We start from the raw sequence: 18276 nt of genomic DNA on the forward strand, positions 1-18276 counted from the left end.
TATTTTAAATAGGTCTCAGATTTGTCTTTTTTTTTTTTTTAATCTGTTTTCAATGTTTTTTAATGAAAAAAACATATACTACACTAGGTTAAGGAAATCTATGTTTGCAGGCCTTGCTTTCTGGTAGCACTTTACTGGTCATTTCACCTGCAGAGTGAAATCATCCCCACCCCTTCAGGGCCAACTTTCCTGTCATTAACCACCCAGCTGCTTTCCATAATGACTGACATGATTTAGACCCAGTAAGATGCTTTGACCCGGAAGACTGCTGGGATGAAATGACCTAGGAAGAACAAGTGAATGAAAAGTGCATGATAGGTGAGATTTATTCAATTATTTTGTCAGCTACAATTATATTAAGAGCCTCAACCTAGATCCTTCCAGGCAGTCCAATCCTTCTTATTGCATTGACCCTCGAGGCCACTACCAAATCCTCCTTTGACATCAGACAGCGTTGTCATCTCATGTTATTACTGTGCCGTGAGGGCAGCAATGCAGGCCAATATAAATCCTCCACACAGACTGGACACTTTATTAGGGCCCTACCCCTACTTTCTTATTCCAGCTAGTTTCTTGTGATCCCCTAGGAAGGCCTGATAACATACTCTGGCTATGGCACCTGAACATGGTTACTAATAAAGTCAACTCCACAATTCTAAATGAACCCTTTAGATCCTTAGAGTACCATGTTCAATTCTGGAGACACTCAATTCACCCATTTAAAATATATAAATACATGAATATACATGAAAAGTTGTTGTTAGGATTCAGATGCACATTATATATGATTTATACCTGAGTGCAGTTTACATGTGTATCTCAAGTCACAATTCTGCCCACCTGTGCTCCTCTAGTTGCTAGTTGGATCTTAAAGGATCAAAATGATTCTGCCTCAACAACATGACTAGGTAGCCCTTTTCATACCCTCACCATTCTCTATGTGAAGAAGTGGCTACTGCCCTGTCCTTTCCATTTAACTGCCAACTGTCCTACGGTCTAGGTTTCTGTATTGTGTTTAAAGTATTGGTTAGGGTTAATTTCTACTGTGTTCTAGGCTAAATAGATTTAGTTCTTTATCTTAATAGCACATTCCTTTAAGCCCTGGGATTAGTCTAGTTGCTCTTCGTTGGACTCTCTCCAGGGACTTCATAGTTTTGTTTTCCTGTGTAAACATTCACCAGAAGGGATAGATGGAAATGTGTAAAGATCCTACATTACATATTGTAAATGATGGCCACTGTAGGGTTACAGTTCAGCACTGGTGGCACCAATCCAATCCTTTAGGATATACAGTAAAATTACTCTGAATTCTGAATTCCTTGAAAGGACTTTCCAGAAATCACAGAGCTGTAAGACTAGCCCCCCGATTTCCTGAAGTGTTAAAAGCTGCAATAATAGAAAAGCCCACATCAGTTTCTGAGCAGGGAGAAGGCCTTTCAGAATCCCTTTTTCAGCCTAAGAACTGGGAATTGAAACGGTCTGTCATCTGAAAAGATATCTCTTGGGTGACACAAGATAAAACCAGAAAACACCTTTAAAAACCTTTAAGTTGTTTATGATCAATATTTTTTTTTTTTTTGTTAAATTTGCTTGAATTCATTTACAAACCAATCTATACCCTTGCAGCTACCTTGTTCTAACTTATTTTGCTCAACCATTTACACCTTTCAAATCTGGAGACCTCTATTATAAAGTCACAAGAGAAATAATTTTGATGATCTAACTTAGCTTCCAGTGACTGTAGCCAAGGCCATTGTCCCTCAACTTCCATGAGCTCTAACATCAATAAACAAATCTCCTTAACACAACAGGGGTCTCAATTGTTCAATGGGCAGGCAATAGTCCCTCAATACATCCATTTGTCTGTCAGTCAGCTTTGTGGGGGCTGTCCTAAACGACTAAGTACTTGGCTATGCCTACAAGGTTATGGAAAGATAACCAGGTCCAACCAGCAGTTTGGAAATTATAAATGCTTAACTGTCCTGTTGTTGTAATACAAATTAATGTATTTGTACCACCCATATACTTTGAAATAGCACCTTGGCATCTACAGTACTGTACATAGTACTAACATACTATTACCCTAAATACACTTTAGCAGAACAATTAGCAGACCACATCATTATCTCCAACAAATATTGCACAGTGGTCTTGCTCATTGGCACTTCAGTGGATTACTGGTCACACCATTGTCATATCATAAAAGGTAATTTGGTTCGTCAATGGTTGTCTAGTTCTGAGTAGCCTGTTAATTTCAAGTCAGGGGGGCTCCCGAGTGGCGCATCCAGCAAAGGCGCTCCGCGTGGTGTGCAGGAGCGCCCTATAGCCAACCGTGACAGAGAGTTCCTAGGGGGTGCCACACACTTGGCCGAGCGCCACCCTGGCAGGGAGGGCTTAGGTCGGCAGGGGAATCCACAGTTCACCATGCATCAGCGACCACTGTGGCCAATAGTGCACCTGTGGCTCTGAAGTGGAGCCGCCAGATCTGTGTTGTCCTCCAGTGCTATCGGTCTGGTGGCCTCACTGTGGATCTGCAGTGCGAAAAATGACGGATTAGCAAGAGCACATTTCGGAGGATGCAGGGGGGTTGCGAGCAGTGAGCCGAGGATACGGATAATAATTGATCACACTAAATTAGGGAGAAAACCGGGGTAAAAAAATTGGATCCCAATGATTCAGCATCAACAAGATGGCTAGGTAAACCATTCTGTACTCTAACCTAAATCTGCCTCCACTTCCTTTCCAAATGTGTCCTCTAGACTTGGTTTGTGTGCAGCTCAAAGTATTGGTTAGGGTTGTAAACTCCTAAAAGACAGGGTTTCTAATACATCTATGATACATGTATCCTAAAACGTCATTCCAACTTTTCTGTTAGTGCCAGGCTCTCCCATTGACTATTAATAAACAACCAGTATTTTGTTGAAAGCTCAGTTGGTTAAAACAGAGATCAAACACATTGAGACTAAGAAAAAAAAAATGTTTTTCTAAGAATCTTCTACTGAATAGATTTTAGTAGGTACAAACATATTTTAACGGCAGCTATTATAATTTCTCAGAAGAATCATTTTAATGAAGATATAAGTGGTTTACATGCTCCTAACATCTCCCACTCACTTCATACACTCCAAGCAAATCAGCCAGCACTGTTCCTTTATGCAAACACAGACAAGAGGACAAGAGCAGTTAACAGAGAATGAAGAGAATCTGTAACACTAGCTCGTCTGCGTTATGAAATTCCACAGCTTTCACTCCTTTGAGAAACTGTCAAACCAGGGGAGCGGAGTGTCAAGCTGAAGAAATGTAAATAGCTCTCAGCCGCTCTGACCTCCCCCTTGGGTATAGTGGTTTACGCATCAAGCTGCTGGTAGCAGAGAGACAGGAATATCCTCACTCTACCCAAGATTTCCCTGTGTGTATAAGCTAGCTGTCTTAAAGTAATACTGGAAACCAAACTCCATTTGAAATGGAAGTGGTGGTGGACCTGCAGCTCAGTGGAAGCACATTACAGTAACCTGATTACATTTTTAAGTACTGTTTAACTCTAATTGTTCCTTTTGCAGACATGTAACAAAATAATGAATTACATTTTCTGTGAAAAAAATAACTTTTTGGACTATGGCTAATGCATAACATGGAAGTCAGAAAAGTGATTTTAATCTTGCTTCAAGCAACTATTCTGAAACAATATGACATTGCCCTTAGTTAAATATGTTATACATTTTATTTAATGATCTATATAATACTTCAGAATCCAGTTGCTATAATAAAAACTGAAATGTCCAGAACTAAAATTACAATAAACAAGGCTTATTTAGAGATCTGATACCTAGGATTCATTATCTGAGTTACTTAGGTAGGTGACTTGGACAAGATGCTCAATAGTTTGGACATAAACCAGAGTACTGGAAATGTTGAAGACCCCGCTGAAAAGCCATAGATGGGTTGCAATGACTAAAACCAGAATAAAATAAAAATGTATGGCTGATTGCTATATTTTATAATACTATGGCCCCATATGACAAGATGGTGGTGATGTCAGATCAAAAAGGAACAAGCAGACAGGCGAAACTGAAGCACAATGGTGCTCAGTGCTTTATTAATCAAACGAAAAAAAAAGATTTATACAAAACAAAAAGACACAAAACAAAAGGGCACGTTGGTCAACCAAACAAACAATTATACTAACAAATATTGTGCTGGTGGTTTAGTTTGTCTTTTACCTCTCCATGTCTCCTCTCCTTAACTCCCATTCAGTACTCCTTGAACACTCTTCCCCCGTGCAGCCATTCTGCAGGTCTTTTATATTCTGGCCGAGGGGTTAACTAGCTTGTCATTATTTTATTACCCCTTGGCCAGATTTTAATGACAGTCAGCTAATTAAATACTCAGTAGCTGATCAGTCACGCATCTTCACAAGTTTCTAAAAACGCGCAAAACAATGGCGGCGGGTTTCATCCGCGTTGCAACAATAATAATACAATAAATCATAATAATAATACAATAAGTCATAATAATAATACAATAAGTCATAATAATAATACAAAGCGGCGGGACACGCTGCCACACCTCGCCATAAATTATATCTACTCTAGGCCTTAGTCTATAGACTAAAGTTGTAGAGTTGGCAAGTATACACAGATAACAATATGGCAGGTACAATGGTGTAGTCATTGGTAGGTAAGGCTGTCTGCCAATGTTCGGGTTATCCGCAAGCTTTATAATAAATGCTATTTTTCAGCATTTCTTTCAAACAGAATTAGAACCAGATAGTGTGAAATTATTAATATTAAGTCTTTTCCAATCAACCTCCTAAAAAATATATAATTCAATTGCTTTTACCTGTTAATAGGTAATATACTACACTACATTATTCGTGTAAATACCAGAGATTTGGGGCAGGATTTTCTGTGAGACAGTGCAGAAGAGCACATCACACAAGACAGGCAGGATATTGAAATGAAGTTCTGATAACAGAGGTGTTTGGATAACAGAGGTGTTTGGATAATCGGTGTTCAGCTTCTCAAAATTTTATTGTAAATGCATCTGAGTTTATTTGACTTTCATTTTTGCACATTATGTTCTGCTCAACATGAAAATAGTATTGTATATTGTTGTGTGACACTTATTAAGAGCCATTGTACTACACCAAAGCAGTGTCTTCAGAGTAAAAGCATCTTACTGGCTGCAAAGCTTGTAAGTTATTAGGGGAAGCAGTTGATTGGTTATTGACAGGAAAGAATGCCCTGAAGGGTACAATTTCACTCCCCATGTGAAATGGCCAACAAGTGTAAAGTCCAGGACTGACAGGCGCGATGGGGCACGCAAGGCATTTTGCAGCCTGTGTCACTGCCATTACTTTTATATGGTGTTGGACAGATCAGTGTGGAATGATACTGCTAGTCCTAGGGTGACGCTGAGCGGTACCGATTAAATCGAATCCAGAGCGATTTTCTCTGACTGCCATGCAATGCTGTTGGTGAATTAACCAATCACAGCCAAGTGCTGACAACATGTGCTTGCAAGGAAAAATCAAGAATGAAACTGTTGTATATGGAGGTGTCCAAGCACCCTGAAGTGTTTGATCCTTCCCACATTTTATAAAAGGACAGGCAACTCAGTATTTTTTACATTGCCACTGATATGCATCCTTCCTGCCTTTTTTATTATTTCTGTAGTTCACTACTATTTTACTAAATAACTGGCTATAAAAGGATATATTTTCTACTACTCAATGTCAGTAACATATTGTTTGTTTCTTTGCTAAGCTTAGATTGCTCATTTCATACACCTGCATATATAGTGCCTATAGAAAGTCTACACCCCCTTGAACTTTCATGCATTTAAATAATGATTTTTTTCCACTTATCTACACATCATATTCCACACTGTTAAGGGGAAAAAAGTTTTTATTGAGAAAAAAAATATATATATATTAAAAATACAAAACTGAAAGATCATAATTGTATAAGTCTCCACCTCCCTGAGTTAATACTTAGGGCAACTTTGGCAGGAATTACAGCTGTGAGTCTGTTGGGATAGGTCTTTACCAACTTTGCACAATATTTGGCATTATTTGACCATTCTTATTTACAAAACTGTTCAAGCTCTGTCAACTTCCTTGGGAAGTGTTAATGGACAGCAATTTTCAAATCATGCCACAAATTTTCGATTGAATTTAGATTGGGGCTCTGACTGGGACATTTACCTTTTTGTTCCTTAGCCACTCCAATGTAGCTCTGGCTGTGTGCTTTGGGTCATGTCATGCTGAAAGGTGAACTTCCGTCCCAGTTTCAGCTTTCTTGCAGAGGGCAGCAGGTTTTCCTCAAGGACTTCTCTGTACTTTGCTCCATTCATTTTCTCTTCTATCCTGACAAGTACCCCAGTCCCTGCCGATGAGAAACATCCCCATAACATGATTCTGCCACCACCATGCTTCACAATAGGGATGGTGTTCTTTGGGTGAATTTTAATTTTGTCAGACCACAAAACTTTTTGCCACATGGCTACAGAATCTCCTGAGTGTTTCTTTGCATACTTCAAATGGGATTCAAGGTGTGCTTTCTTGAGTAATGACTTCCTTCTTGCCACCCTACCATACAGGACAGATTTGTGGAGTGCTTGGGATATTGTTGTCACATGCACGCTTTGACCAGTCTTGGCCAAAAGCCTGTAGCTCTTGCAAAATTGTCTTTGGCCTCTTGATAGACTCTCTGATCAGTCTCCTTCTTGCTCGGTCATCCGGTTTGGAGGGACGGCCTGATCTAGGCAGGGTCTTGTTGGTGCCATACACCTTCCACTTCTTAATAATCATCTTGACTGTGCTCCAAGGGATATTCAAGGCCTTTAATATTTTTTTATACCCATCCCCTGATCTGTGCTTTTCAACAACTTTGTCCCGGAGTTCTTTTGAAAGCGTCTTGGTGCTCATGGTTGAGTCTTTGCTTTGAAATGCAGTACCAAGCAGAACCTACAAGAACTGATGAATTTATCCTGAAATCATCTGAATCACCACAATTTAACACAGGTGGAGGCCACTTAATCTGGTGTGTGATTTTGAAGGTGATTGGTGCTAATTTAGGATTGCTATTACAAGGGGGGTGGACACTTATCCAACCAAGCTATTTCAGTTTTTATTTTTAACTAATTTTCTACAAATTTCTAGAATATATTTTTCTAGAAGATTTTGGGGTAGGATGTGTAGATAAATGAAAAAAAAAACTATTTATTGAATTTTAATTCCAGGCTATAAGGCAACAAGGTGAACATTTTGAAAGGGGGTGTAGACATTCTATAGGCACTGTAGATGACAGAAAAACAACAAACCAGTGTTTTTATTTAGTAGATTATATGGGAACCTTACAGCTATGGCCAAAAGTTTTGCATCATGATAGAATTAATAATGTTATGTTGACGTATTGAAATTACATATCGCTTTGTAGTTTTCCAAAAATTGAAAAATGTGACATTTCTAAATCTAACATAAAATAATGTACTCCTATTGTAAGATACCTACGAGTCTGCTAGCTAACGAATTATATAGTAAAAATCTATGGTTCAGGATGATTTATATATACTCATCATATATATATCTGTTAATATATATATATATATATATATATATATATATATATATATATATATATAGTAGCAATCAGGTTCCTGCAGGCAGGCGCAACACACAGGGTGAGGCAATTCACACACAAGTGGAGGGCGGGAGCGAACCCGGTTCCTCAACCATAGAACTGATACTGCTGTACAAATAAGCCGGCTCCTTTGCAAGGAGCATATATCGGGCTTATGTCTTTGTATGTGATTACGTCACCTACCAACCCTGCTGCTGCCTTCCCCTGTGCATGCTACATTCTTCCCTGCCAGCCTCAAGTCCGCCCCGGACTGCTTACCAGGCTACAGTCTGACAAGTGCGTGTCAGGGTACCTGCGTCCACTTCTGACACCAATGTAGCAATCTTGGTTCCCGCAGGCACACACATTATATAATCCACACACAGACGGAGTGCGGGAGCGAACTCGGGACCTCTCGTAGCCACAGCATGGCCAACCAAACACAGACAGGAAGAACGTCACACACACACACACACACACACACACACACACACACAATGTCATGAAAAAATAAATGGTAAAAAAAGCACTAGCCTGGATAGTGCTTTTTTAAGGACTGTTGTTCAGACGCAGAGTAGTGGGGTGTTGAGTAACATTCAAAGCAGAAAGTTCGAGCTGGCAACGGTAAAAATGGTAGAAGGGATTGAGAGTTGTGAAAGAGGAGATAATGTGCTAAGGAAAGAGACTACCTAAAATAATCAAATAGTACAGTTCAAAGAGGGGGAAGTCATTTAGTCAAGAGAAAAAAATACAGTAATTTGTGTTTCATTAACTTTGTACTCATGACGAATCGCCCAAGAAAGACGCGAAGCCAATGTTAAATTTACCTCATACTTAATCATTATAACCTAGAAATCGGCATTAAACAATATACTTACACATATTACATCAGAAAGTATTTTTACAAACTGCCCAGATTATTGTATTGTAATAATAATAATAATAATAATAATAATAATAATAATAATAATAATAATAATAATAATAATAATAATGAAATGTTTTAAAACATTTTTATACCAGCTGCGAATAGTATATTTATTTATTTTAATTTTTTCTCAATTATGGCCAATTGGTTGTCATCGTGGGTTTAGTACTTTCAAAAATATTACCTCAGAAATTCCTTCATTGATCACTAACAAAGCAAAATAACTTTATTTTATTCGTGGATGTTGTATAGCTGTCTGATACGTCTTTATTTCAGGTTTTTCTTTGATTAACACACATTAAGATAATTAGTATTATTAATAGATTTTACCTACCTTAGTAAATTGCTTTCTGCTTTGAAAAAAGCCTCTTGTGAAGAAAGACCTGCCTCCTCGAGTTATACATGGGTTCTGTTATTCTGTGATTGGTTGAGGGCAACTTCTGTTGCTGGGGCATCTCTAAGAGCACCCATTTCGTGGACCAGCGCACGCTGTTAGTTTACAAATCTCAAACAGCATTTGACACCAATAAAATAAACAAACAAATCGCAGAAAATGTTATGTAGTGGGTTTCATTTATGTGCTTAAATGTTTTTTTTGTTTTTTTTTAAGAAAGGATTAAAATCATAATAATAATATCCTGTGAAAAAATACCTTACCATATATGTACACATTTGCAACAGATGTAATTTTTAATTTTAATTTTTTTGTATTATGTTGTGCAGGGCTTTGTGCCCTGAGGGATTTATCATTGTGTGGCCTAATCATCGTATGGGTTTTTCCTTGTCCACATAATTATGTTCAAGATACAAAACAGATCGATGGATGCACTTCTATAAACTACAATGCTTTATACATATATAAACATTATGAATTGTTGTTTATTCTGTTTGGCAAAATAATATCTGCTCACTTTGATTCTTTTCAGTACAGTAACAAAATTAACCATGTATTGCGTTTCTATGACAGACTTTTTTCGTCATGGAAGCTACAAAAATGTATTGCCATGTGTGGTTATTTGCACAACAATACTGTAGTTATTACCAAAATACAACCTACAACCTGTGTATTTAAATTGACATTGGATGTTGAAACTATATTTGCCTCAAGACTCAGATAAAGAGCAGCAATACATGCTGTACATATCCAAATACAACACGCTTTGAAACAAAAGGAGGTCAATTGGTAGATTTAGTAGATTAAAAGAAAGTATTGCCTTAATTTTTAAATCAAGAAAATGGGAATCCAATAGGCCTACTTCTGATTTGGCCTGTAGAGGTCTAAAGTGTGTGTCCTAGCAACTCGCTAATCTACCGTGCTTGCGCTAAAAGAAGCGCACTCTCACTCACTCAAGGTTTTAATGCAAACCAGTAACAGGAGACTTCAAACTGGGTTCTAATTTGATGCATTGATTCAACAATATGTAATAGAAGCTTGGGAAATTTAAGGACAGGTGATCAATAATTGATGCATCAATTAATTGTTGCAACCTAGAGCTTAATTATTTTATTTACTTTTTTTTTTTTGATGAGGGATTAAAGACTAATCTTGTCTCTCAGTGGAGAAGACTCTGGTGGTCCCAATAGCTATCCGGGAGAGAAGAACAAATGTAAGACTCCACTGCAGTGGAAGACCATTGACCCATTTTTTCAAAGTGTTGGTTAACATCAGTTTTGGCTGCTGAGGTTGCTGCACCAATACAGAAGGAATGGGGGGGGGGGGGGGGGTTTTCAGATAAAAGCCTTCAGCCAGCAATGTATAAACTGAAGGAACAGGGCATTATTCTGTACTACAAGTTGCTCCTTGTAGGTACAGAATAATTTCAAATCCCTCAGCAAGTCACAATGACAGCAGTCAAAGTAATTGCAGTTAACAAAAATAATTCCATAAATCTGGTCTGAAATGTGCAGTTTTGAAAGAAACATGTTATAATAAATGTATTTTCATTTTAAAATGTTATTTTTTAAGTTTGTACGTGAAATTCCTGGGTTATTTCACCTCAGAGCAGTGTCTTCTCGGTCCTAGCTTGTTACTGGGTGAAAGCATTTAAGTCAATAGGGGAAACAGGTTATTGAGGAAAGAAGCTATTGAAGGGGTAGGGACAATTTTATCCTTAATGTGAAATGTCCAAGCAGGTACAACACTATCTGACAGCATTGATATGAAACAGAGGTTTCTTAAACTAAGTGTAGTACTGTAAATTTTTATTTTAAAACTGCGATTTGAGGCCTTGTGACAGAGATTGAATGAATATTAGTCAACAATCTCCCTGACGACCTGTGAGGGCACGGAATAATAGGAACAGTCTGCCTCGTACTGGATGGTTCAGCAGTTCATTCCATATGGTCAGTCGTAAGCCAGCCATTCAGGAAGGGGGCGGAGTCACAATACCAGAAGTCATCGTCCTATTACTGTAAGTGATGTGTCAGTCATAGATTGGAGGAGACTTGATTGAACTAGCTATCGGAGGGGGCGTGACTAAGAGTATTTTAGGGGATGTGATGATGCAATCTGTTCCTTTGTTATGGTGTTATGAAAGGACCAGGAAGGAGTAAAAACAAAACCACGAGTGTTTGTATTTGTTTTGTTAACCACTGTTTATTTGTATATAATAGACTGCTAACAACCAGGAGCTGTCATTGTTCCAGCCAGCATTAAACCCAGATTCCAAATACTGCACTAGCCACCAATAATTGTGTATTCACCACCAGCACTGGAGCACCGCGAGAAAGGACACAGAGTTGTATAATTGTATTATTATTTCGGGACTGAAACTTTGGTTTGCTTAGCTGTGAAATTACACATTGATGTGCAGTTGCCAGTATTATTATTTGATGGTGCCAAACCATAACAACATTTAAAAGCACTGTTTGGAACGTGAACACTGTGTTATTGTTGTTGTTTGAGCATTGCATCACCGCTACACTTGCGCACTGCAAACCACTTTGCCACAGACCTGTATAATGTATGGAAGCGCACAACAAGTAAGAATTGTGGAGTTATTTTGTTTGTTACAATCACTTTAAAGAAATTTTAGAACTATTTAGTGCCATTGTTTCACTTTTCAGAATTATAAAGCAAGAAAACTGATTTCCTTGCTTGAGTTACTCGTCTTTTTTTATATTTAAGCAAAAAAAGAAAAAACTATGTGCATTGATATTCAGAAAATATAATTAAGGGCGTGTGACTTACACAAGAAAGACTTATAGGATGATGTTTATGGTACCAGCCTGTAGAAAGAGTTAAGTTGAAGTACGGTCTTCAGAGAGCCCTTGTTCTTTCTTACCTACAGGCTACAGAACAACTTGGATATGCAAGCCAGGAGCTTGAGTGGCTCACTGGATTACCTCCCTCCACAGCCCTGTTTTAACTTGTGAAGAAGCAACACAGCTAACCATTTACCCCCAGGCCAGGATGTGTCATCATTTCTTTCTGTTTTTTAGGAATCCATGGATACAAATATTTACCTGAATGGAGATATTCAATAGGATAGGAAAATGCTACCAACAGTGTTGTCGTATCTTCTCTCTTAAACAATAAAATCTGTAAATGAAATCCTGTTTAATTATAGATGCGGTGCTCAGTTCATTCATTCGCTGTGAACCATGCAACCCTTCCTGTTATTTATATGCTGTATTTGAAAGGTGCTATTACAGCAACCATGCTGTCACCACACTGGGAGTCTGTAGGATGTTTAAACAAGTGCATTCACTGAACTGGCATTCTCCTTTATACAAAACTTCTGTCCAGCTTGAAATGGGAACAGAGTCCCAGGGATGTAGTTTCGTCAGGCATACAGACAACTGCCCACACCAAGGCAAGGATTACGCTTGGATCAAGCAAAGCAGGCAAGACCATCCAATCCTGGGTTAATACAAGAACTATGCAATGGTGACCCCTGTATAAGGAAGGCTTCCATGCAAGTCTTGCACAATGTTGCAAAATGCATTTTATGGAAATTTGTCCTGCTTCACATCTATTTTTAAGAAGTCTTCCATAAGCTTTTATGCATTATAAGATGTGAAAAATATTAAAAGATGATATTGTTTAAAGATTACGTTAAAAAATGAATGCAAAGTTACAGAACCATAAAACTGAGCAAAATTGCAGAAGTGGTCTGGGATTTAATACACACAGACAATAATTATGAGTGGCAATAGATAAGTTATTTGCTCTCTGTGAAGTCAGTTTGCTTATGATTAGGAACTAGGAACCAGCTGATTACATTTTTAATATATAACATGTCGGAAACATCTTCAGGCAGTATTGTGATGAAAAAAGAAGCAAATGAAGAAACGCGCTATGTTTAGTACAACAGAATGATATTATGTGAATGGTTCTTATTGCCCTGACACAAACACTGTTTCACATTTGTTTTAGTCTGTGTTAAGGTGCTTTGAGACATACGTTCAGGAGCTGCTTTTCTATTCCAGTTGCCTGCCACTTGCTTGGTCACTTTATTAGGACTTGTCTGAATATAAACTATAAGTTGATCATGTGATGAGACTTGTGATCCTAAATGGTGTTGCAGATGAAGTCCACCCAGCAATACTGCTGCTTTCAAGAAGATAATTCACCATTTCAAGAAGATAATGCGCTCTTTCAAGAAGATAATGCACCCTTTCAAGAAGATAATGCACCCTTTCAACCACACTTTCAAGCATGACAGAGTCTTCAGGCATTGTCCATACATACCACATCTCTGGATCTGAATCCAGTACTTCTACAAGTACATTTAGGCTAGGTCATTGTGTGTATGGCAGCACCTAGAACTGAAGAGCAGCACCTTAACACAGACTTATGAAATCATAAAAACAGCTTTTAAAAATGTTAAGGGAATCCAAGAATTATTATTTCTAGAGACCCACCTATAGCAGCTCCCGGCTCCACACAGAGCCTGTACACCCTGGTGTCAATTGTTGATTATCAAGTGTGTTTCCAGAAAGCCTGCCTGAACTCGCCAGTGTGACAGCAAGACATGTATCCAAGCCCCCAGGCCTCTCTGGAGTTCCACTGCCCAGGTACAGCGCACATTGTGCTTCAGCCTAAACCAGCTAATCATCAGATTTCTCTCCATCAGAGTACAATGACTGTATACAAATACAGCCCATCAAGCCTTAACGGCTATGTAATATTTCATTCTTATTAGTTCAAGTGTCAAAGTACAGCAGCCATGAGATCATCAAGTACTGCAATTACCAATCCCCTTAAACCCTTAACAAGAGCAAACGTGCAGGAGAGGCAGGCGCTGGAAGTGTGCTCACAATAGACAAGGCCATGTGCACTTCTCATGTTTTTTGTCATTTCTGCATTAATGTCAACATATACAGTATATATATACTGTTATATACATACTGTTATACAACATATTCCATCATATATATATATATATATCTATATAGGCATATATATATATATATATATATATATATAGTGCCGTGCAAAAGTCTTTCAGATGGTGTCCCACAGGCCCATTTTGTGAAATTACAAATTTCATATTTTATTCAAAACTTGAATGCTCAAAATTAAGACTTCAAGGGTAAGATTATTGGTACAATATTTGGTGGAAGCACCTTTGGCAACAATTACAGCCATAAGTCTTTTTGGGTAAATCTGTACCAACTTTGCACACTGGCTTGGTACAATTTGTGCCCATTCTTTTCTCAAGTTGCTTGGGGATCACTTATGGACAGCAGTTTTCAAGTCTTTCCACATATTCTCAATAGGATTCAAGTCAGGACTTTGACTGGGCCACTCAAGGACATTCACTTTCTTATTCTTAAGCCACTCCAGTGTAGCTTTGGCCTTGTGCTTTGGATCATTGTCCTGCTGAAAGGTGAATTGTCGCCCCAGTTTTAAGTCTTTAGCAGACTGAAACAGGTTTTCCTCTAGTATTTGCCTGTACTTTGCTCCATTTTTGTCAATTTTTCCTTCAAACCTAACAAGCTTTCCAGTCCCTGCTGAGGAGAAGCATCCCAATAGCATGATGTTGCCACCACCATGCTTGACTGCAGGGATGGCGTTGAACGCTTGGCATTTAGACCAAAAAGTTCCAATTTGGTCTTGTCTGACCACAACACCTTTTGCCACATTTTTTGCAGGATCACGCAGGTGCTTTGTTGCAAACTCCATGTGGGCTTTGAGATGACATATTTTTAGTAATGGCTTCCTTCTTGCCACCCTGCCATACAGGCTACTTTTGTTAAGTGTTCTGGATACTGATGCACATTTTCTCCCATCTCAGCCATTGAACTCTGTAGCTCTTTCAAAGTTGTCGTTGGCCTCACAGTGGCATCCCTCACCAGTTTCATCCTTGACTGGCTGCTCAGTTTGGAGGGAAGGTCTGATCTAGGCAGTTTCTGGGTGGTACAATGCACCTTCCATTTCTTGATGATTGAGTAGACTGTGCTCACGGGGATATTCAGAGACTTCGATATTTTTTTGTACCCTTCTGATCTGTGCTTTTCAAAGACTTTATCCCTGACTTGCTTTGAAAGTTCCTTGGTTCCTTCATGGTTGAGTCTTTGCTTGAAATTCACTACCTGACCAAGGAACCTCACACAGACAGGTGTTTTTATTCTGAAATCATGAGAACCGCTAATACTGCACACAGACAGAGGCCATTCAACTAATTGTGTGGCTTGTTAAGGTAATTTTGTGCTATTTTGTGCTATTTTGTTAATTTAGGTTTGCCACAGCAAAGGGTTTGAATACTTATGCAATCATGTCTTTTCCATTTTTATTTCATACTAATTATCTATTTATTTCTTTCTTTTAGTTTTTGCTTTGACTGTGTGGAGTAGGTTGTGTATATAACACATATTAATTCCTACTTCAAAGTGTCATGACTGCAAGCTTTAAAGCAACAAAATGTGAGAACTGTGAGAGGGTCTGAATACTTTTGCATGTCATTGTATATATTGTAATGCTCTATCACCCTCATTGGGGTAAAAGGGGAAACAGGATTAGGGACCATTCTCCTAGCATTAATTGTGTTGGGGACTGCCTATAGCAGTTATGGGTGTCTTAATTGACAAGTGGGGGTCTGTGAGAGAGAGCAAATGAATCCTAGTCAACAATCCTAGTCTGTGAGGACGCTGAATAACAGGAAGAGTGTGCCTCGTACTGGATGGTTCGGCAGTTCATTCCAGGGTCAGTCTGAAGCCAGCCATACAAGAAGGGAGCAGAGTCACAATGCCCAAAGTCATTGCCCTAATGCGGTACACGTTGTGTCAGTTATGGATTGGAGGAGACGTAATTGAACTAATTATCACAGGGGTCATGACTAAGGGTAGATCTGGGGATGTGACACTGTAATCTGTTCCTTTGTTATGGTTATCACAACGACTGAGAAAGGAAACAGACCATTACTATACGTATCATGAGTGTTAAGTGTTTTGTTTGTTTGTTGTTAACTGTCTGCGTCTGTCATTGTTAGACAGCTAACACGAACCCAGGAGCTATCGCTACGAGCCATCACCACGAGCCATCACCAAACCCAGACTGCACTGCACCTGTACAATATACTTGCTATCTTATGCCACACCTGCACCAAGAGCACTCACTATCGCAAGAAGTCTCTGTATCTGTGTTGTGTGTCTGTGTGTTAATATTATTTCAGGACTGAACCCCGTGGTTTATACTCTGGCAATACACATTGTTGTGTAGAGCCAGCATTATTATTTAACAGTCTCAAGCAGACGAAGAGAAATAAAAGGCAGTTTGAAGCGTGAATTTTGTGTCTGTCGTTGTTTGGAACACTAGCATCACCACAACACCTGCACACTGCAAACCATTTGTTCACAGGATCCCATGGGTGTTTTTCACATGTTTAATTTGGGGTTATGATAGGAGGTTGACTTTCGTTGGGTGGAAGAAGGGAATGATTATGTAGGGGTACTCTGGGTTAGCCTGGGCAGAGCTGAGCTAGTTGCAAGCTTTCTGGTACACTGCTAGAGTGGGCCGGTATTGTGTAAACAATCAAAGGCAATAAATACTTTTTTGTACCTGAGCAACATGGTCTGGAATGTCTCTGGGGAGGGTCAGCCGATGGGGAATGCCACTATATATATTTTTTTTTTTCTATGTTTTTTTTACAGTGAGCTTGTAGTAGCTGAATCATTTAGATTTCAATATTACTTTATTTGTAATGAGGAGAAACTGTAATATGATACATAAATAACTTTTTTATAGTCTGCTGAGTTTTTGTTTTTTTAATCGGATCTCATTTAGGAATCTTGCATTTAAGCAGAATAATACTTTCTTTATATAGACAGTTTCTTTGAATATGAACGCTGACAGACTGCCGAAGATAGTCATATACAACCCACTCGCTCCCATTCTGCTCTGGGGGGGGGGGGGGGGTACCCAGCCTCATATCTCTGTAGTGGAATAAATACAGCACTGTATGAATGTTCATGGTGTATCCTCTATATACCGTAGGTATTTGCTGTGGTTCAGTTAGAACTTTAATCTTAGTTCATGTACTCATCATCTTACCTTTTTCAGTCAAAGCAGGCAAAAAGAGGTTTTAGTCAAATCTGTGATAATGTGTTCTTTATTCACTGGAATACTTTAAATATGAAAATTATCATTTTGTAATATAACTTAAATCCAGTTTAATGTTGCATTTCAATAGTGTGAAGGTACATATTAAGTGGCAGAAGGTTCTATTTTATTCTTGTTCACTTCTATAAGGTTCTGCATGCAATGTGTTCTACCTCTGTGTCAGTCTGTGCTCACTATAGACCTGATCTGAGAGGTCTCCACAGCTGCTCTGACCATCAGCCCTTATCGCCTTCAGTTGTGTCGTTATACTTAGCAAATAACAAAAGCTAGTGGGGAAACCCTGGGCAGCCCCATAGAGAATAGTCAAGCCTGATCCTGAGCTGGAAACAACGGGAGCTGATTTCTTAGCTCGCTCACGTGACTACTGGCTCAAGAGTGTGACAACGTGCTAGGCAGGCTCTTTGACCAAGCAGCTGTGGTTAATAGTTGGGTGGTTGAGCCTAGACACGCTGCCACATACCCTTACTTTGAAATTGCTTGAGACCTTTTGTACCTGGTTGAAAAATTACCTCATAAGGGGAAGTGCATCACCAGATGTTCATTCTGCAGCCTTTTGAAGAGGATTTGTTGCAATTGGCTCATGCTATTCCTCTGACTGGTCATTTGGGAAGGGACAGGACCAAAGCAAGGCTCGTGACATGGTTCTATTGGCTGGGACTAGATGGTGATGTCAGGCGTTTTTGCAAACACTGTGGAGAGTGTCAGAAGGCCAGCCCTAGAGCCGTACCATGAGCCCCATTTATGCCATTGCCACTAGTGGAAGGTCCGTTTGAGCATATTGGAGTTGATATAGTTGGAGTGTTAGAGAGGAGTGTGGTGGGATACACACACCTATTGGTCATTTTGGATTACGCTACAAATTCTCCAGAGGCCATTAAAGCCCAATCTGCATCTGCTAAATCTGTTGCCAATGAGCTAGTGAAGATTTTCTCCCAGGTTGGGATTCCCCGGGGAGCTACTAACTGACTAAGGCACCAACTTTATGTTCCAGCTAGTCTATGGAACATGTAAACTTCTGTAGACATGTGGACCATTAGGACCTCAGTTTACCATTCTCAGGCCGATGGTCTTTTGGATTGTTTTAATAAGACCCTCAAAAAATGTTTTTTATTTATTAATAGTGACGTGTGTTACTGGGACCAGCTGATTCATCCCCTTCT

The sequence above is a fragment of the Polyodon spathula genome, chromosome 18 (assembly GCF_017654505.1).
Source record: "Polyodon spathula isolate WHYD16114869_AA chromosome 18, ASM1765450v1, whole genome shotgun sequence".
Classification (NCBI taxonomy): Eukaryota; Metazoa; Chordata; class Actinopteri; order Acipenseriformes; family Polyodontidae; genus Polyodon; species Polyodon spathula.